The 14,905-nt window shown below is 45.2% G+C and overlaps 1 protein-coding gene across 1 annotated transcript in view; it reads right to left on the bottom strand.

The window, feature by feature from the left end:
• Nucleotides 1-14,497, bottom strand: part of ANKIB1 (ankyrin repeat and IBR domain containing 1) — a 52,313-nt gene extending 37,816 nt beyond the window's left edge. Inside the window, 1 exon segment of the mRNA XM_053466790.1 lies at nucleotides 14,256-14,497. The gene's annotated coding sequence lies outside the window, so the exon portion shown is untranslated.
• Nucleotides 14,498-14,905: the final 408 nt, after the last annotated feature.

The following is a 14,905-nucleotide window of genomic DNA, read 5'->3' as shown; positions in this document are numbered from 1 at the left end:
CCCTGGCACTTTGCACCCAGCACTTTGCACCCAGCCCTGGCACTTTGCACCCAGCACTGGCACTTTGCACCCAGCACTTTGCACTGTGCCCCTGCACCCAGTCTCTAACTCTGCCCTGCACCCAGCCCTGCCCCCACATTCTGCCCTGCCCCCACACTCACACTCTGCCCTGCACCCACTCTGCCCTGCACCCACACTCACACCCTGCCCTGCATCCCCACCCCCACTCTGCCCTGCACCCAGTCTCCCACTCTGCTCTGCACCCACACTCACACCCTGCATCCCCACCCCCACTCTGCCCTGCACCCAGTCTCCTGCCCTGCACCCCCCACCCCCACTCTGCCCTGCACCCCCACCCCCACTCTGCCCTGCACCCCCACCCCCACTCTGCCCTGCACCCACACTCACGAACCGCTCTGTGCGAATGGAGCCACTCGCACAGAACGAACCGCTCTGTGCGAATGGAGCCACTCGCACAGAGCGAACCGCTCTGTGCGAATGGAGCCACTCGCACAGAGCGAACCGCTCTGTGCGAATGGAGCCACTCGCACAGAGCGAACCGCTCTGTGCGAATGGAGCCACTCGCACAGAGCGAACCGCTCTGTGCGAATGGAGCCACTCGCACAGAGCGAACCGCTCTGTGCGAATGGAGCCACTCGCACAGAGCGAACCGCTCTGTGCGAATGGAGCCACTCGCACAGAGCGAACCGCTCTGTGCGAATGGAGCCACTCGCACAGAGCGAACCGCTCTGTGCGAATGGAGCCACTCGCACAGAGCGAACCGCTCTGTGCGAATGGAGCCACTCGCACAGAGCGAACCGCTCTGTGCGAGTGGAGCCACTCGCACAGAGCGAACCGCTCTGTGCGAGTGGCTCCATTCGCACAGAGCGATTCGCTCTGTGCGAGTGGCTCTGTGCGATCCGTGCACATAGACATGAAGAATACTTACCTCCGGAACGCGTCACATCCGTCACGTAGCTAAAAGAAGGCGGAGACTGCAGAGCGTGTAGCAGAAGCGGGGAACGCTCGCGGAGGTAAGTAAAAGGAGCCGAGTGCTCCAACAACGAATTGATCACTCGATTAATCGATAACGGAAATCGTTATCGATGATTTCCGTTATCGATTATTATCGATTTTATCGATTCGTTGTTTCAGCTCTAATTTTGAAGTCAGGAAAGATTTCTTCTTATTTTGAGGCACAATTGGGAAATGGCCTCAATGTGGGGCTTTTTGTGGAGATGATGGACTTATAACCAACCGATCCTCTGGAATTCTCGACTGTCTAAAACAAATGTCTCCGGAGTTTATTAACTCTCATTATTAACTCCGTAAAACCTGACCACCCCAATTACTGATTACCTAAACACCACCGTAAGAGACCAAGTAGCAGTTTGTTTTCAAGAATTCACGGGCAAGTAGATTCCTGGACACGCATTCCTTATTCTTTCACATAAAAAGTACCTACCTCCCTAGGCAATTAGCGGCCAAAACCATGTGCAGTTCCTAGAATTACATTATTGTTTTACCGGTTGCTCAGCTCTTCCAGGAAGTAAACAAACTCTAAATTTATGTCTGATGTCTATACGTGGCAGACTGGGCGTAGAGTGAAGTACAAAGCGTAGGACATTCTTTGGCATCTCACATATGATCTCAAATTTCTCATGTCTTGTTCATCAACGGTCAAGCCTGAACGTAACAGAGCCTGAGATTTAATGCTTTATAATGATCATAGCTGGGTATTCTCCAATATCTGCTTACGACAAACTCAGGGAGTAATCTGAACACCATCATCAAGAGCTTGACATCAGAGAAGAACCATTAGACCCATCTAGTCTACCCACAGGAGGAATCCCGCACCAGATATAGTCATAGATAAACGCACACGAAGGGATGAGTACCCATTACAAAGTCATGGTGCAGTGGGTATTTTATATAAAAGAGTACATACACATCATATATTATATATTTATATACATTTACACAACCCCTGTGTACACAGCAACATTTTCGATGTCCATCAGGGAAAGATGTGTCCCAAATAACGAATCATGACTTTTTGTTTTGTTCGTAGGGTATAATGTTACTCCGCTCTATACCGGTTTTGTGACAGCATCCCTCTAACGTACGCAAAGAACTTTGATCTGTTGAGTCATATGTTTAAACATCGCCAGCTGATCATTAATGCACATGGCATGCCCCAGATGGCAACAAAACTAAACAATTACAGACAATCTGGTCCAGAAACAATGTGGAAAAGGTCAGGTCCATCACGCTGACACAAAAGACACAGACGCTATTTCAGCCCTTTCATAGTGAATGCATCCCGTTAGCAAAAAGGGAGCAGCGGAGGACACTATTCTACACTATGTGCATTTAAACATTACGACGGAAACAAATAATATATATATTTGAATAAAGACATGTGAGAATCAACAGATGTGCAGGAATTCAAGTAAAAAAACAGAGATAACTGTTCAAAATCTGACTTTTTTATGATTATTTTCCATTGAGATATACGTTGGACTTGTTCCACTCTCGGGCAGGCGGCGTTCCTTTTGATAGCAGAGTAATGTGATCTGGTGACATGGAAGGCTTGTCATTTCCAGTTCGTAAACAGCAATTTCTACTTTACCGAGCCAACCAACGCGGATGCTGCACGGCCCGAGAACGTTCAAATAACCAGTTCTACGGTTATAATGACAGAGAAGCCGTCACTGTTATAGCACGTTCAGCCACATCCTTCTTTTACTTTTTATGGCAGGAACGCACTTTTCAACATAAATTTAAATTAAGCATCTTCCCAAAGAACACTGAATACACATTGTGTCTATGGCTGTAAACAAGGGGCAGAAATGCTGACGGGAGAAGTAGAGCCTTTTCACAATGACAACGCATGAAGGTTTGTGTCGCCGGCATTGTTAGAGAGTCCCCAAAGCGGGCCACGGACTTTCCTGCGACATTAACGCTAAATCTAAGAAAGATGATTTGCCACTTGTTTGGCTTTGATCGTATCCAGAAAGATACAAACCATATGTGTACATGCAATTGGTGGCACCATTTATTCAGGACCAATTCTTTTTTATGCCAACAGCCCACCCCAACGTGTCTATTGTCCTTATTTTAACAGTGTATTGGTCTGCGGCGTAATGTAAATCAAGTAAATGAAAAAATAAAATCTAAGAAAAAAAAGAAAGCAAAGAATAGAGAGAGAGAAAAAAATGTAATAGAAGAACTGCCGCAATATCACCAGTTGGTAGTCTTCCCTAAATACCAAAAAGAAAATATACAAAATTGTCCTTATTTTGCCAACATATTACCACCTGAGGCTTGGATAGCATATCCGTCTGCTCATAATATCTTGCCTGTTGAGTGCGAGTGAGAGTGCGAAGTTTCCTTCAAGTTACGCATCTTAAGGAAGCATTAAGTAAAATTTGCATGGAACTGACAAAGGTCCATCTTTCCCCTAAATGGTTTTAGATGATTCCCTGGGTGAAAATGTATCATCATTTTAGATGCTGGGCAAACTCGGCCTTGATGAATAGAAAAAAGTCTGCCAAGATGTAAAAAACATCACTGGGAGTGTAATGAAATAAACGAGGTTAGAATACACTGCAGTTCTCATTAGGGCTACGAGTCCGCTGTAATGTACTGGATATGGCATTGGGCTGAATGGAACGGTAAGACGAGAGCGTCGTAGGGATAGATTTCAATAAATTCACATCGTTACTCAGCAGTTTTCTTTCAGTTAGGTGATTTACGTTGATGGAAACAGGCAGGCAATTTTATAAATTGATTGGAAGCATCAGACAATGGAGTGTGTTCCTGAAACATGCTTTTCAATTGAAAAACAGAAACAAGAGTACAAAAAGTTAATACTCCGGATTGTCCACATAATGCAAACACTCTGAACATGGACTTTCTAGAGATCTCAAAACAGGGGTGCTTGTAAATCCTTTTCTCAAAGTACATGATTATTGGTAACTTGCTTATTGAAAAAGATCTATAACTTTGAACTTGTTATGTCTTCCCTCTTCCTACATAGACAGCACAGAGGTGGACCCATGTATAGCCTGGAGAGAACGGGTGCCACAAACACCAGTCCCCTGTAAACTCCCCCTTTACCAAATAAACCCAAATGCCGCCAAACGATTTGTCACACGACTGACCTATTAACACATTTAGAAAAATAATATACTTTATCTACACATCACGACATTTATATTGCCGTGTTTATTCCCGATAGTAACTCCTAGGGCTGTAGAACAATGTCATAGACTCATTCGCAGCAAACATTACGAGATGCCAAAAAATAAGAGACATCCCGAGATCAGAGAGATTCTTGTGAGCTATAAAAGATTATCCTGGAGCCACCACATCCAATCTAAGGCAATACTGGAGAGTTCCCAGTACGGACCTTTCCAGTAATTTTCTGCATATATTGTCTGTACATTGACTGACTTACACAGAGAGTAATGAAGGCAATAAGGCACTTACAGCCAGGCTGATGGCACCATAGAAAGCTTTATTATAGTGTTTTCTTATCACGCAGGCTTTGGGAGTGTAGATTTCCGCCTAACGAGATTCACTCGGGGAGCTTATACGTTTCTTTTATTGTCTGGATTTAGATCAATAACCGTAGAGAGAGTTTTTATATTGTTGCTGTAAAGATATATTAGCTGCAATATACGTGTTTATATATATATATATATATATATATATAAATATAGTTTTTTTTAAAGATAATTTATTAACGCTGTAATGCATTGATACTTAACATTTGTCTTATTTTCGACTTGCGGTCTGGCCGATAGTAACAGACTGAAACGCACATGGAGGGGCAGTGCTGGTTGCTATGCAGGTGCACAGAAAACCATCTAATGATATTGCTGGATCAGGAAGATTAATCATTCCAGATGTCACATGACATTAAGTATAAATTATGCTGGTTAAAGGGTACATTAGCAAGTAACCTCAGTAACGGCAACAATTAATCTATGTGTACATCTGTAAAGCCAACCTATTGCGTTATAGCCAGGTAGTGGCGCACAGCACCACTTATCACTAAACATTCCATATTGTTGGAACATCATGAAGGTACAAACTGGTTAAAATTTAGAGCCTAACGCTCCCCACTAATGTTCTTCACTTTCAATGACGTTAAAACCCAGAAATACATTTTTTCACAGCTTGTGGTCCCTTTTTCACATTGCTTCTGAATCATCCTGAAGACCACCATGAGGCGTTCTGCCACCACTGGTGGTCTAGAATCTGCAGTTAGAGTACCACGCATATCAGTTTAATCGTGATGTCCAGCTATAAAAGGCGCGGCAAACCGGCAGGGACGTTGGTTAAAGCAGTGTCTCTGTGTGCCACGAGTACCTCTTCCTACCGCGTCAGACTTCAGTGGCTATTTAAAGCGGTGGAGATTACTGTGTTTATCTATAAATGACACGGGACGAGCGCCCTCACCATGGATGTTCTAGAGCAAATCTTACACAAGAAAGACACAAAGCATCGCTCCCCTTGCCACTTTATAAGCAGTTTTTCCAAGTGCAAATGTAAATTAGACAAGCAGCATTTTTAACAAATATCTCACCTCCCCAGCAAACAAATGAATGCCAGCAAGAACAGATAAACGGTCATGGGGAGAATCGACGTGATCGCACAGCAAGTGTGAAAACGCCATTGGATTTATTTTATTACTATGACCTCTATGCCAGGAATACCAGCACCTAATATAATAAAATACGGACAGGAGAGCGAGGAGACCTTGTTATCATGGGCCTTGCATGGGTAGGAATACAGCCAAGCTCCTCTGGTGATGTGTATCTTATTATTATTTATTGACGTATATAGTTCTCAGGCCCTGACTGGCCCCGTGGCACAGCGGGTAAACGCTGGATATCCGTATGCATAAAACCCACACCTGGGAATTCCACAGGTTTCACGTGATGGCTCTGGGTGAAGAGCCGCTTCTCAAGGTCACGGGAGCGACACTCCCCGCGCACTTCCCCTCCAACACTGGGGCCCCCGACATCAGCTGGACCTCCAGCCCGCACCGCACAATGGTAGCCTCCGGAAGCCTAAAATTCTCAGTAAGGCATAAAAACGTAGCGTGCTGCGATGCATATCCCTTCGTCAGGCAGACCTGCGTCATCAAGTGGCCACTGTGACATGGAGTGCATGGACATTAATTCTCATAATTCTACAGAAATACGCCAATCATTTCTAATAAAATGCAGTATTTTCCAGCCATTTCTGAAACAAAAAGCTGCTTTTTACCTTTCCCAGGACATGAATGGACTGAACATATATCTCTAGTGTTTGCGCTCTGCATCATTACATATTTCCATTGTCATTAGGTATCTATTAGCCATGATTTAGAATAACAAAACCCATACCATTCAGATGGCTATAGCCGGCCGCACAGAGCAAACACTCGCATCATGTTAGACTGCACAGACTCATGGTTTCCCCATCAAATAAAATGCAATGATTTGTTGGTTTTTTTACATTTATGACAGCCGTGTGCAGGGGTTTCTCTAAGAGAACCTGCTCCAGGACTATGTCAGGAGATCCACATGGCAAAGATGACCATTAATGTGTAAAGGAGTCTGGTACGGACACAAAGAATATACGGTAATAATCATTTTTAAGAAATTAATAAAAAAAGAGGGTAAGTTGGGGGTGACATAAGTGGGCATGCGCTGCCATGTAATGCGAGCACAGTATGACATCACATGAAAGCTTTGCCCACCACCTGCGTCACAGTCTCATTCTCTCTGTACAGTGTGGTACACAATATTGGCAACTACCACCAGATCGTGTTTCTGTACATGTAAATACTACTCCCCCTCTCTTCGGGTGCAATGAAGAGTACGGTATTATCTGCATGTGTTTAGGAGTAGTGTTATTTAAAGGTGACGTTCCATTTAGCCAAAGCATTAACCGAGTTCTCCACTGTGTTCGGTAGCAAACCTCAGAAGACTGTTCTTTGCTGTAAAAGGTTTAATCACAAGAAAAGCTTTTATGATTCCTTTTTTCTATTTCTATGGCAGTGACACTGAAGCTAAATTTGAAACAATTATAGATTATAGAGTGGCGTGTCTAATGCATCTAGTAGAGCAGGTGGAACAGCACCTTTAACCTATAAATACAGTAGATATATATATTTTATTATTGTGAATATAGTTACACATTATGAAGGCATTATGAAAGGAGTGTTATCGGGTGATTGTAAGAGTAGCTATTACTCTAATAAATGCCGCTGTATCTTAATATAAGATCTTCCACCTGTTTTAAAGCCAGCCCGGGGTAATCAGGAGATGGGGGTCCGGGTGAATCACATATAGCGAGTATTATCATGTCGCAGAGGTTTGCCAACAGCGGTTATAGATGTGATTTGTGTGCTCGGATTTTACAAGTTCTGGGAACTGTGCCCTACAAGACGGCCGATCCTATAAAAGTGATTTGGGCTTTGGACAGGGACCGTTTAATCTAAATGAGTGAACATTAACCATTTAATCACCTAGTAAAAGTGTCTGTGTATAGAAATTTCCCAGCAACTGAACAGCCTGCACGAAGAAACCTTTAAAGGCGCAGTATAGGCATCATTACAGCCTAATGCATAGAATAGCTGAGAAGTCCCTTTAACTTTTCATTCTATTTCATTGAGTTAACAGAACTGGCTAATAATACCGTGTCGTAAAAATAAAAGGCATTATCGATTCAAGAGCTGACATTTTACTACTTCATAAATTCTTGATAAGGTCTCGTCATGGACTAATAATCCGCTCGGTAGCCATTTCTTCTTAAGACACAAGTGGAAAAAATAATCAAAGAAGATAATTATATGTTAACCCTATTCTTCCGCCATTAACATCTTAAAGGAAGAGTAACGCTGGTTTGTTTTACGGGACCCGTTCCCCTCGCAGACTTTGGTCGGAGAGACCCTCGCCATCATTTCAAAGGCTGCCTAAACCAATCAATGACGATCAGCAACTTAAAACTAGGGCAGGGATATAAATCTAAGGGGATCTTGAGAAAAAGGAGTTAAGATTCCTTCGCCCCAAGTTTAATCGCTAGCTGAGATTATAATTCACATATGAAGTTTATTCTTGTATGAAAAATAAGTATTTTATAGAACTGTAATATATTGGATTTAGGAAAACATGAATGACGTTCTCCAGCTTCTCCACCCCATGCAGAGTGTTTCCCTGAGAAATACTCTGCAGGGCTGCTCCGCGCCTGCCTTTAAATGAAATAGCACATTAGAAAAGGCAGAAATGGTAACGCAGTATCCTCTGCCAGAAACGTTAACAGTAGCAGGCAAGTTATTATTACTTATTGTCTTTCTTTTCCATGACTTGTATATTATCAGACTCTCCGCGGTATATAGATTGACATTCATGTCGCCTCGGCCCGGTTCAGCAAGTCTCTCCAGAGTGTAGCTTATCTTTTCCAATAAATTAGGTCTGTGACATCATTAATTAGCTTCTTGTACTATCCCTTTGTGATGAATTGAGCCTACAGTAAAATATAATGCTTTAATGAGGTTACCATCGTGACAAAGAGCAGCATCGGAGCTTCCTGACGCCAAGTGAATAATGAAATCGGAACTTAAAATATATATATATATATATATATATATATATATATATATATATATATAAATAAAATCTGTAAGGGGCATAATAATATAAGATCCTGTTAATTTCAATGTAGAACCAGCTCAGGGGCAAAAGTTTTATTGTGCATTGAACAAGGCCGATTTTACCAGACAGGCTCAATGGCAATGGTTCTTCCAAGTTGAAAGAAACTCGGGGAACTAAAATCTTTAACTCTACCTTTAACTCTACGGCAATCCCCCAGTTTACTTAATACCGCTATGTAAACAAGGAACTCCAACGATCGCCCTAAAGCTCTTCGGTAAAGCTGTCCTCAAGCTGCCACAGAATGTCCAAGCCTTTACCGGAGAACGTCTTCGCTTTAGAGAACTAACTATACAGCAAGAAAAGTTGGAAATCGCAGGCATATCATTGGCCTCGCATAGTGGGATTTATTAAATATCTGTACCCTGATCTCAAAGACCTCAATGTCTGCAGCTGAATGTTTTCAAGACACTGCAACATCTACCTTTATCGTTCTTCTGCAGGCCCTGCTACTGACATTGTGTGACCTTCACATGGTTGATTGATGGACGGTGACACACGATCATTTTACTGATCTTAAAAAGGAACGGTCTTTAATTATTTATCATGCCTTCTAGACAGTGCTCTTGATTTATCCATAATGAATGATGTCACTCTGGACTTGTTGAGTTTGCTTTGGACACCACACCTTGAAACAAAGAGATGGAAGATACTTCTGTATACTAAAGTCTGCTTACAGCAATACTGAAGGGAGACAGCCATGATTTATACCTTACTTAACATTGTCACAGCAATCTAACCATGTAAAATTAGATAGGACTCGCCAAACTTGGGGTACTTTGACATAGTGGTGACATTTATGACCATATAGTGCGACGGAATCCCCGATATTTATGCCTTAGATAGGCGTTTGTGAATAGTATTCGCTGCGCATGTTTTAATTCCTGCTCTCTTTGTAGAAGTAGTTCACCAGCACCCTTAGCAATAATCACATTATCAGTCAATATCAGGCAGTTAAATCCATCATAGCATGCAGCTTTGTTAGCTATAAACATGACATCATCTTTTCTAGTCTGACGCATCATTTTAGAAAAGAAATACTGACATTTTCTCTACCTGTTAGGCAGCAGTAGGATGGGGGGTTACTGTGACACCCAAAGCATTTCATTGCCATTGATCTTCCTCCACGTGCACTACAATTCCAAGCATCCGAAGGCTGGGAGGACAAGAAATACAGCCTACAACACTAAGCGCTACCTATTCCCGCACCCTGAAAAAATTGGGGAGCTTTTTGGAAACTTTTTCCAGATGTTAAAGTGTAATAAAGGACCTATAAGTATAAAGTGAACACATCTTAGATTAAAACGAGTGAAATCGGCTCCACCGGAACATTTCCTGCAGCTAGGTCACCGTCCTAACATTCCAAATTCATCTCCTTTAACGTCTTAAAGGTTACCATAGCAACCACCAACACAGAGGTAGTTTAGCGGCATAAACTCCCTGCAGCACAGTGTGAAGTTCGCACAGGCCCTGCTTTATGCCGCCATTACAGGACTCCATGTTTTAGGTCCTGCGGGTGCGGGTTGTGGACACGTAACACGCCAACACTCAGCGGGGTTAAAAAGGAAGATGATCCTATATGGAGGCTTATAAATGGCAAGCGAACTGAAATAAAAAAATATGAAGCAGAAAGGATAATGTGAGAAAGGCGAGAAGAAACATGAACCGACCCAAAACACACAGTGTAAGAAAAATCTAAAAATAAATGAAGTGCTATAGTTTTTGTTTCCGTTGGCGGGGAGCACGCAGCGTGTGTGGTATATATCGTCATCGGCAACGGGGTATTTCCACAAAACCACAAGCTAACCGGCACAACGAAAGGGGCACGTCTGCCAACGCATGCACTTTAATGTATATAATCTCTGAGAGGTCTCCCTCTAGCATGGAGGATTCTGTCGAGACCCCGTGTGCAAAAAGTGCTGGAGCGGAACACACGCGTCGCGGGAGCGGAACACACGCGTCGCGGGAGCGGAACACACGCGTCGCGGGAGCGGAACACACGCGTCGCGGGAGCGGAACACACGCGTCGCGGGAGCGGAACACACGCGTCGCCGGAGCGGAACACACGCGTCGCCGGAGCGGAACACACGCGTCGCCGGAGCGGAACACACGCGTCGCCGGAGCGGAACACACGCGTCGCCGGAGCGGAACACACGCGTCGCCGGAGCGGAACACACGCGTCGCCGGAGCGGAACACACGCGTCGCCGGAGCGGAACACACGCGTCGCCGGAGCGGAACACACGCGTCGCGGGAGCGGAACACACGCGTCGCGGGAGCGGAACACACGTTTGGGATTGGACAAAAAATCAGCGGGAGCAGCATTAAAAAAGCCGCCCCGCGCAGGGCTCTACTTTGGTCCACAAGCGAGTGACTTCCGGCTCTTCTAGTCGCTAAGAGTTAGTAAATTCCTCATCTATTATAGACGACGATCTTTTCCGGGTATTGCCCTTTTATCCCCTCCTGGTCTAATACTCTCTACCGTTCCAAAAATTGGGGTCACTTAGAAATGTCCTTGTTTTTGAAAGAAAATAACATGAAATGGAATATCCTCATAGGAGGCCCTTTATCACTCCTTTATCATCCCCATCACTCCTTTATCACTCCCATCACTCCTGTGTTCCAATGGCATGCTGTGTCGCTGATCCTAGTTCTAGATTAAAAGGCCAATTTTAAAGAAAAAGTGCAAATACGTTACGCAGTTAGAAATGTCCTTGTTTTCCATGAAAATGGAATGGTAGTTTATGATAAGCTGTAGTTAACCCATTCCGTCCAAGCGATGAGAGGCAGACGGTTGGTTCACTGAGCCTTCCGAGGGCCGGCTTGGTGAACGCTGTATTCGTGGAAAGCACTCCTGACTGCTGCATCAGGTATGGGTTTCTGTGTGTCTTTTAAAGTCAAAGTACATTAATATGCATTCTTTTTTCCTGGGGCCGTCAGGAACATTAAACTGTCCCGTTAAGAGACAAAGGGAGAGCGAGACGGTTCACCTGAAGCAGTCAACAGAAACTTCGGTGCTTTTGCTACATTTATTAAAACTATTTGCTGACGCAACGTTTTCTGGAACTTCTGCCAATCTTTTGTGCCCCGAAGAGCAGATTTCTTCTAACCTCTTGGGCAGAACGTGAGAACATGTAAGAGAAAGTCGTGCTGGGTTTGGAGAGATAAAACGCGTCGGGAGCCCTTTAATGCGGGATCCTATAATCCCCGATCAGACTGTATATGAAAGGGTAACGTATACAATCACAGCGGGCCTTTAATACGCTGCAGCGTCCGACACCCATCGTAAATCCGCACCTATGATCAGCCGCAAGACGCCACGCAGACGGAGCTTGTTTTTCCACCCCGTAAATGCGTTCACCGGGAGCGCAGCTATCCATCTTCCCTCTATGAGCATTGATTCGGCATTAACCTTGGGAGGACCGCCGAGCTCTCCGCGTCGTGAACCGCTCTATGGTCTTCCATCATCTACAGCTCTACTCTCTGGTGAGTTACCTGCAGCCCCCCGCCTGCTGCACGACTACAATTCCCACAATCCTTGGCCAATCCCCGATGACTGCGTGCATTTTTGCCAATGGGTGGGACATTGTATATTTTATTTATTTGCAGTAACGGATGTAATCTACAATGTGATAAAGCGGGTTCAGCAGGTAAATGAGAGTTTAATGCGTGGCGGAGCCAATCAGCGGCAGGGAAATGTTCTACCACAACCAATGAGAGCACTTTTCACGGAGGGGTATGACTTCGCTTGGGACTGTTGTCCCCAGGACCATGACTGTCGGGTGTAATAGAGGATTGCATGTCACACCAGGGTGGCCCCAACCCTTTGGAAAGACACCGCTATGTGCTGCGCGCTCCCTCCGTGAAGCGGAGAAGCCGTCGTTGCTGTCGGGATTCCCCATGAGCCGCCGGGCGAGCCGGTTCGGCTACAATCTTTCTACACCTGGCTGGAGCGGAAAGCCCCCCGAATGCTGCGATGACAGCGATGACGCGGCAAGACACAAACCTTCTCTCTGTATTTACTAAGCCGCACAGACAATACGCGGGCCCCACCTGACGGACCCGAGTACTGATTATAACATGGCATGCCAAGGGTTTCACCGGACGTCAACTGCCTCTGCATGTATCATATATTATATATATACACTGTATACTTGGGAACTATAGTTCGTGGTAGCTAGGTGGAACAGCCTCCCAGCAGAAGTGGTAAAGTAGAGGTTAACACTGTGAGGCATCCTGAATCCAACACATGGACATGCCCAAAGAATGATGGGCCGGCCGCCACGTTCCGGGCCTCCATGTCGTGACTGCTCACATCGGTGACGGCGGCAGAGAGTTGTGAGAGTTGTCAGCTAACCATGCTGTGCAAATACAGACATTTATATCTATTCACTAAAGGGAGAGCCTGCAACCCCACTATGCGTCTCCTGCTGGCCCTGTATAATGTATACATAAATCATCATCCACACATTGGTTATACATTATACAGGGGCAGCCCTTATTGCTGGAGGAACCTGTCCATGTTGGCCCTTCATAATGAATAGCGAGATGAAAGCCTTTAGTGACTGAACCCAAAACATCGCAGCCTAAACTCCTGCTTAACACGCAACACGTGAAACACACATACATCCAATAACTGGATGCAGAGTTTAAAACATCAGCAGCTGTAGATATATAGTATTAGAAAGTATATACATCCTACGCCACTATGCTGATATATAGTCCAGGCCCCCAGTCTCTGATATACACATCATATATATTATATACATTAATAGAGTGCAAGCTCACAAGAACAGAACCCTCTTCTCATTCTATACCAGTATATCTCACCTGGAATAATGTCAAAAATTATACATTATACACACACATTACATATATATATATATATTATACACCAGCTACACGTATACATACATACATACATAATATACATATCATATACACACACACACATATACATATATACCAGCTACACATATACATAAATATATACATTATATACAGCCACATACATATATCATATAGCAGTTACAAATGGCTTCTAGTGCGGTGAACGAGTCCCTGAACAACTGTCCGCATTCTGCACACAAGTCCCGATAAACATTATAAGGAAGATCCGAGCACAGAGGCGCGCGGTAACACACACTGCGGCCCCGAACTGATCAGAACCAGCACAGCGCCAGGACAATGTTACCACCGAGAACACCGATCCGCAGCCTGACACACCAACATCGTCTTATATTCAGGATATCCATATGTTACATACATGTTTACATTCCCATACCGTGTTAAACTCTATCACTTCTGCCAGGAAACCGTTCCACGTATCTAGCACCCCCTCAGTAAAGTAAATTTAACTATCGCAGCCACTGCCGTCTCCGTCACACGCAGACCCAGATAAGACTGACTACTATATTCCATCCAGGGCACATCCCGGGTATCACCGCAGCCCCCGATACACTCCCGGTCCACCCACGCAGGGCAGACCCCCATGTGACAGCGGCACATACCCGTGCGAGACAATAACACACACGCTCAGCACTCACAGTCACAGCACTGCAGGCTGGTGTCCAGAATCCACGCAGAGCATCTCGCCTCCTCGGGGACCACCGGTAAATAAGTGGCAGCCGTCTCACTGTGCCCGAAGCCTGGGGCCAGCCATAGCCCCTCCGCCAAACAGCACCGCCCCGGTGACAGACACGGGGCACACAGAACGAAGCAGCGACGGCAGCAGCAGTAGAGCCGGGAAACTAAACAACAGACTGAGTCGGGGCCCCTGTACCCGGAACAACAACAGCGACCCGGAAACCTGGACGGACCCGCCTACCGAATGCCCGCCCTGTTGTGTCTGCCTCCAGCCCACACCCACTGCCGACTCAGTGTATTGACAACCCGAAGCTTCTCGGACCACGCCCTCTTATGGGGGGCTGTCCACCAAACAGTCCCGCCCTTCTGGGAAGTGCCTTTCACCAAGCCGGGCCAACCCTCAATAGGGAAGACTCCATCCTCTTGGGAATTGTCCATTGAGAAGACTCCGTCCCACACGTCCGTCCACTGAGTTGGCCACTCCCCCATGTTATAGACCCAGCCTCCTGATTGTGCCCATTTCTTAGACTTCACCTTAAGCCCCATCCCAGTGTACAATTCCCGCCTCTCGATTGCGCCCACTTCGTAGACTCCACCCAATCCCCACCCA

The sequence above is a fragment of the Spea bombifrons genome, chromosome 5 (assembly GCF_027358695.1).
Source record: "Spea bombifrons isolate aSpeBom1 chromosome 5, aSpeBom1.2.pri, whole genome shotgun sequence".
Classification (NCBI taxonomy): Eukaryota; Metazoa; Chordata; class Amphibia; order Anura; family Pelobatidae; genus Spea; species Spea bombifrons.
The sequence above is the reverse complement of the archived record's forward strand: the minus strand, read 5'-3'. Positions and strand labels throughout refer to the sequence as shown.